At 38.3% G+C, this 6,271-nt stretch overlaps 1 long non-coding RNA gene across 1 annotated transcript; it reads right to left on the reverse strand.

Moving 5' to 3' along the window:
* Positions 1-3,058: 3,058 nt before the first annotated feature.
* Positions 3,059-4,006, reverse strand: LOC133789876 (uncharacterized). Its single transcript, XR_009873759.1, has 2 exons — positions 3,744-4,006; positions 3,059-3,671 (listed from the first exon to the last, which is right to left on the reverse strand). It is a non-coding gene; the product is annotated as an uncharacterized LOC133789876 (long non-coding RNA).
* Positions 4,007-6,271: the final 2,265 nt, after the last annotated feature.

Below are 6,271 nucleotides of genomic sequence, written 5' to 3' on the forward strand. Positions count from 1 at the left end.
TTTTGGGTATAGAGTTTGTAGGAACCAATCAGGGGATTTCAGTCTCTCAACGTAAGTATGTTATTAAACTACTCAAAGAGACTGATATGCTCTGATGTAAACCAGCAGCAACACCAGTGGAACCCAAGGGGAAGTACAAGAAGAAAGAAAAGGAGAAACCTATAGACAAAGGGATGTATCAACGACTAGTGGGAAAATTAAGCTATTTGTATCACACCAGACTTGACATTGCCTTTGCAGTTAGCTTGCACAACCCTTTTAGAAGAACACTTGGAGACAGTTTACAGGATATTACGGTATCTAAATAAGACACTTGTAAAAGGTCTATTCTTCAATAAAAATGGAGAAAAAGGCATAGAAGCTTTCACTGATGCAGATTGGGTAGGTTCAATTAAGGACAAAAGATGAACATCTGGATATTGTACCACGGTATGGGGAAATCTTGTTACTTGGAGAAGCAAGAAACAACCTGTTGTCGTAAGAAGCAGTGTTGAAGCTGAGCTTAGAGCTCTTGCTCAAGGAGTATGTGAATTGATCTGGATCAAATGAGTTCTTGAAGAACTACAACTTCAAAGAGTGAATCCTTTGAAACTATACAACGACAATAAATCAGCTATTAATATAGCACACAATCTGGTTCATCATGATAGAACCAACCATGTGTAGGTGGACCGTCATTTCATAAAAGAAAAAATTGAAGAAAAAGAACTTTGTGTCGTTTATGTGCCAAGCAAACAAGTTGTTGATTTGCTAAGAAAAGGATTATCAAAAGAAAGCTTTGATGAGCAAGTGTGCAAGTTGGGCATGTGGGACTTGTATGCACCAGCTTGAGGGAGGGTGTAGAAATAATCTGAATTATTAGTTAGTGTTTTACAACTCATTGGTTGGGGTTTTACAGCTAAAGTGTAATTAATATAAATTAGTTTATACCTAGAATATACCTTTTGTACTCAGCCTATTTAAAGGCTATTCCTTTAGAAATGAAAATAACAATCAAGAGTATATTTTTATACATGAGATGATTACTTAAGTATGGTAATTTGATAGGTTATGATTAATTATGGTATTAATTTAAAGCCCATGACATGTTTGGACTTTATTAGTTAGAATAAGAGTATACTAAAGTATTTAGAATTTAAATTTGCTGGTTAAGATAATTGTGAAGGTTAGAAGAATTAAATAATTAAATGGAGTTTTTTGTAACTCTAGGGTGTTGTAACTAGAGACCCGATTTTTACCCAGTTACATTACGATTTTGGAAAAAATGATATTCGTAGAAAGTTGTAGATAATTGAATCAGCTTTCCAGCAATACCAAGATTGTCCAAATTGAACTAATACAACTTCAGTAATGTTCATTTTACTATAGATGTGTCTAAAGTTACGAGATTTCTAATAAATGTAATTTTGAGAGATTCAAGCTAAGTTGGAACAACTTTAAATTGAATTCCTAGTTTATAGCATGTAGGCTTATGGAGGAAAGACTTGAATAGAATTTAAACAATTAAACTTGAGGAATAATAGGCTAGGTGGCGTGTAGACTAGGAACAAACGAACTAAGTGGACTTGACCTTGTTTTAAACACCAAAGCTTAGGCGTGTGGCATTAGAGGAGGAAAAGTGGCAATTTTTTACACAAATATACGGTGGTCGAAGCATAGGTGAAGAAGAAGAGGTTGGAGGGAAAATTCAAAATTTGAAAGTAAGTTTAGCTAATGGGAGAGAAACTAGGTGGGAGGTTATGCTTGGAGACTATAAATAGGTCTTTAAGCCTTCCATTTCCTTCACCATTTTTGAACAAGCATGTTTGCATAGACTCTCTTTCTTCTCATCTTCATTTCATCTTTGGCCGAGATACACTACAGCCTGTGCCCCTATCATATTTTTGAAACCCTAGCTCACTATCCTATCCTCTCAAACCTAAAACACTATATCTCTATAAACCCATTTCTACATTGAAACCTTAGTTTCACAAAGCCAAAACCCTAAGGAAATTATTGGTTGAAGCTAGTTGGTGTTTAAGACTCCGGGAGCTAGCTTTATTCTTCAAGGTTTTGTGGTTCATTCATAGTCCGGAATTGGGTATTGATTCACGAAGTTAAGGTATGATTTGTTAAGGTTTAGTATTCAATTAAGGTATATGTTATTTAGACTCTAATGCTAGTTTATATGTATTTTATGACTTAAAGGGCACTTTGGGCATGTGGTTCTAAGGAATTTAGCGCAATCATTCTTTCAAGGTAAGGAAATTAGATAGATATTTATGTTAGAATATGTATATATGATATGTATGTATGCTATATGTATGGCCAAACGTTGCAGGAACATGAGGGATTTGTACGTGAGGTAATGTGACTCTGGTTTGCCTCTTATGGTTATCTCTACCCTCACCTCATAAACTATCTATTTCATTATTATGTATCTAAGGATATCCTTGGTCTTCCCTAGGTTCACTTTTGGATTAAGTTATGATATAAGTAAGATTTATGTATGATTTTGTATGGCTATGTTTAATAGGTATATGTATGTGATATAAGACTTGTTAAGTGAACTTTTTGCTAGGTATTATGTGATCGTTATGCTTATGTATTTGTATGTATTTTCTTACTGGGCTTAGAAACTCACTCCTTATGTTTTATATGTGCAGATAAAACCAGGTAGAATGTTAGACTGATGAGTGCAAGTTGCTTCCAGCCAGCAGTGTGTGTATTAGCGAGGATCATATAGTTGATGGTGGTCAAACATTCATGTACAATTTTTATTAGTTTTTATTTATTTTAAATAAGAGATTAATAATATTGCTTTATCTTACATTACTTTATGCATTAAAGAGGGTAAATGCACATTTGGTAACATGTGTTTTATCGAAATACAAACTTGGTCCCCTCTGTTTTGGATAATTATCAATCAATATCACATATTTACAAAAACAACCTACTTTGGTACCCTAGGCATGTCCAAATTTCTAATATTCCTATATTGCCCTCATTTTAATGATTTATTTAATTTTATTTGGTTTGGTTATTTAAAAAAATCAATTTTAAAAATAAAAATATACATAAAAAATAAAATTACATATAAACAAAAATCTGATTTGAATATTAAACAAAAACTAAATAAAAGTTAGATTAAAAATAAAACAAACCTAGCTAATTAAAAAAAAAATCAAAATCCCATAAACACTCTTTCTTCAGCTTTTCAATAGTAACATAGAATTCAAATTTCAAGCACAAAAAATGCCTCCAAATATAAACCAAAAATTGAACCTATGTAAAGCCAGAAAAAGTAACACATTTTCAGTTCCATTGCTTTCAACTTCCATGAAATGCCAAAGCATCTCAAAGACCTGAACTACAACAACACCATTTTTCAAGCTAACGACATCAAAGCTCACTATGCCCATATACAACAACATTCCCAAAATGTAAAGCAACAACACTAACAATAGCACGCCTCTTCTTCTAAACACTATAAATATAATTATAAACATGACCTTCTCTACAATACTCTACTTCAATCTTATATAGGAATAACCATGTCCATTGCCTCTCCCACATCCCCAACCTTGGAGAAACCATGAATAACTGAGGTGAAAACTGCATTTCCAAGAGAAGACTACAGAGCACTGGAGCTTGAGTCAGCTGACGAGCTCGAATCCTAGCCTTGTCGTTGCCTGAGAAGACAAAGAAGAATAAGAATAGAGGAAAGGAGAAGTGAGAGAATGAGGGATTATCGTCCAACCCACCTCGTTGTATGACCTCTTGAGAATCCATAGACCACCAAACCTGCTGCCCTACACCAGATCTGAACCACCCTCTGCTACACCTCAAGAAACAAAACTCCCCATCGCACTACCTTCATATCTGAACCATAAAAAAAAGAGAACCTTTCCCCATAGTCGACGATAGATCTAACCTCCCTCATCACTTGCACAGACACAAGCCAATGAGATCAATGAAGAACAAAAGCTTCAAGGGTTGGTGATGGAAAAGTAGAGAGAGACAATGTGAATGTTCTCTCCAATCTCTATTAATAAATTTAGGAAAAATATATTTAAATCATTTAATTATTAAAATTATTTTCAAGTTTTAATTATTTTTTTTAATTTAGAAAATAAATTTAAATCATTTATAAATAAAACATCAAATAAATATTATATAAATCATTAAAATGAGGGCTGTTATCCCAAAAATTTGAAAAGAATGATTTGGCAATAAAATTAACACATGGCATGAGTTAGTTGGGTGATCTGGCCTAGCAATAGCCCAATACATCAGTTAAGAAGTTGGACTGCTTGAGGGATGCATAGTCAAGGCAAATACACCCGACCGAGGAGAATATTTGGTCTAAGGGTTTCTTGGCTCAGACCCCAGTTTAAAGACCCAATTGATTTGTTTAAATCCAAGTCCAAGGAGCTCAAAGGAGGGGTTTGGATTTTGACTCAAGGGATAAAGGCAAGAGGTCTGATCGGACCTTAGCTTGGGAGCCTCTCAAGTATTTGGCTCGGATGTGTCCGAGGTGAGCCTCCCAAATGCTTGGCTTGGACGTGTCCGAGGTAGGTTTCCTGGGTGATTTGGCTCGGATCCATCCAAGGTAAGAGGCTAAGGGAAAGAGGTCCCATGCAAGCCAAGGATTGGGACTTAGATTTCAGTCAAGGGAAGGCCACATCATGTTCGATCGGACATAGTTGGACATGCCATGGGAGAGATGCCTCGGGCTTGTCCGAGGTGAAATGCAAGGTAGGGTGCCTCGGACCACTTTGGTCCGAGGAGAAGGCATGAAAAGGATGGCTCGGACTACCTTGGTCCGAGGAGAAGACTACAAGGTCCGATCGGACCTTGATTGAAGGAAATAGGTTTGGACTTGACCGAGGTGAGATGCCAAAGAGGATGGTTCGGACCACCTTAGACCAAGGAGAAGACCATCATGTCTGATCGGACATGTCATGGAGGAGGTTACCTCGGACTTACCTGAGGTAAGGTGCAAAGGGAGTTGGCTCGGACCACCTTGGTCCGAGGAGAGCCAAACTTGCATGACCTATGGTTCGAGGAGAGCCATGCATATACCACCTTTGGCCCACAGAAAGTTCGAAGGAGTAATCAACATGCATGTGAGACTACGTCAAAATCCCCGAAACGACTTCAGTGAGAATTGGTCTAGGCACCCGGGAATCTCTCACTCCTCACTCGAATTGAGGGATCAGTTGTATTTTAAACATTTATTGTAATATAAATATAAGGTGAATAATAAAATATCCCTATCTAAAGGGATATCAGTTGAGAATCCCAGGCCTATAAATAAAGGGTTGGGAGGATCGTAACAGGACTTTTTTTGGAGAAATTAAGAGTGAATCTGTGTTCTAGAGAGAGAAAGTGTGTTTTTCTGGAGTGAACCCCGTTTTGTATTCTGGAATATTTGCACTGAAGAAACTCAGTTGACACTGGTTCATTTGATCTTGAGTGTGAATACAGTAATAAAATCTCTAAGTGGATTAGGCTATTACTGACTATCGGGGCTGAACCACTATAAAAATCTCGTGTTATTTACCTTTGTTGATTAAAATTGTCTATTGTCATTTATATTCTCTTGAAGGCTTGTCGTATTTGACGTTCTCACATCGTTGGCTAAAATCACAGTCAACATTTTGGTGCTTTCATTGAGAGCCTGAAGAGAAGAACAGACAGTCCCTGAAGCAATATGGCGCCTAAGAACACCACCGCGGCCTCCAAGAGGGCAAGCACCTCTAAGGAGCATGCTAGATCAGAGGGTCCCAGCGTTCAAGATCGTGAAAATGAGCCCAGAGTCGTGCTCGAGGATGTAGTTCCAGAAGTTGAGGAGCTCCAAGAGACCATGAGCGCATTCCAGGAGGAGTTAGCTCAGTTCAATGCTAGGCAGGAGGCCTTTGCTGAGGAAATGGCCAAGTAGAGACGGGATATGGACGCTAGGAGCGAGGAGATCTGTCGACAGCAAGAGGAGGCCGACAGGCGACATCGCGAAGCTGCACTTGCTCTGGAGGCAGCTACGCAATTGACCCGAGCCAATGCTCAAGCTGCGCCTGGGGTGACACCCACCCCAGAGGCAAGGACCACAGAGGCTGGTCATAAGAAAACTGATCGGCCAGGCAGGAATGGTGGTAACCCACCTGGTCATGAGGAAGAGGGAGTCCGATCGCGCACTGCCTCAACCCAGAGGGGGAACTCCAAGACCCCCTCAAGGAGCCACAGATCAGAGACTTCCAGGTCTGGGAGTCATAAGTCAGGCAGTAAGAAAACA

Source organism: Humulus lupulus, chromosome 7 (assembly GCF_963169125.1).
Source record: "Humulus lupulus chromosome 7, drHumLupu1.1, whole genome shotgun sequence".
Lineage (NCBI taxonomy): Eukaryota > Viridiplantae > Streptophyta > Magnoliopsida > Rosales > Cannabaceae > Humulus > Humulus lupulus.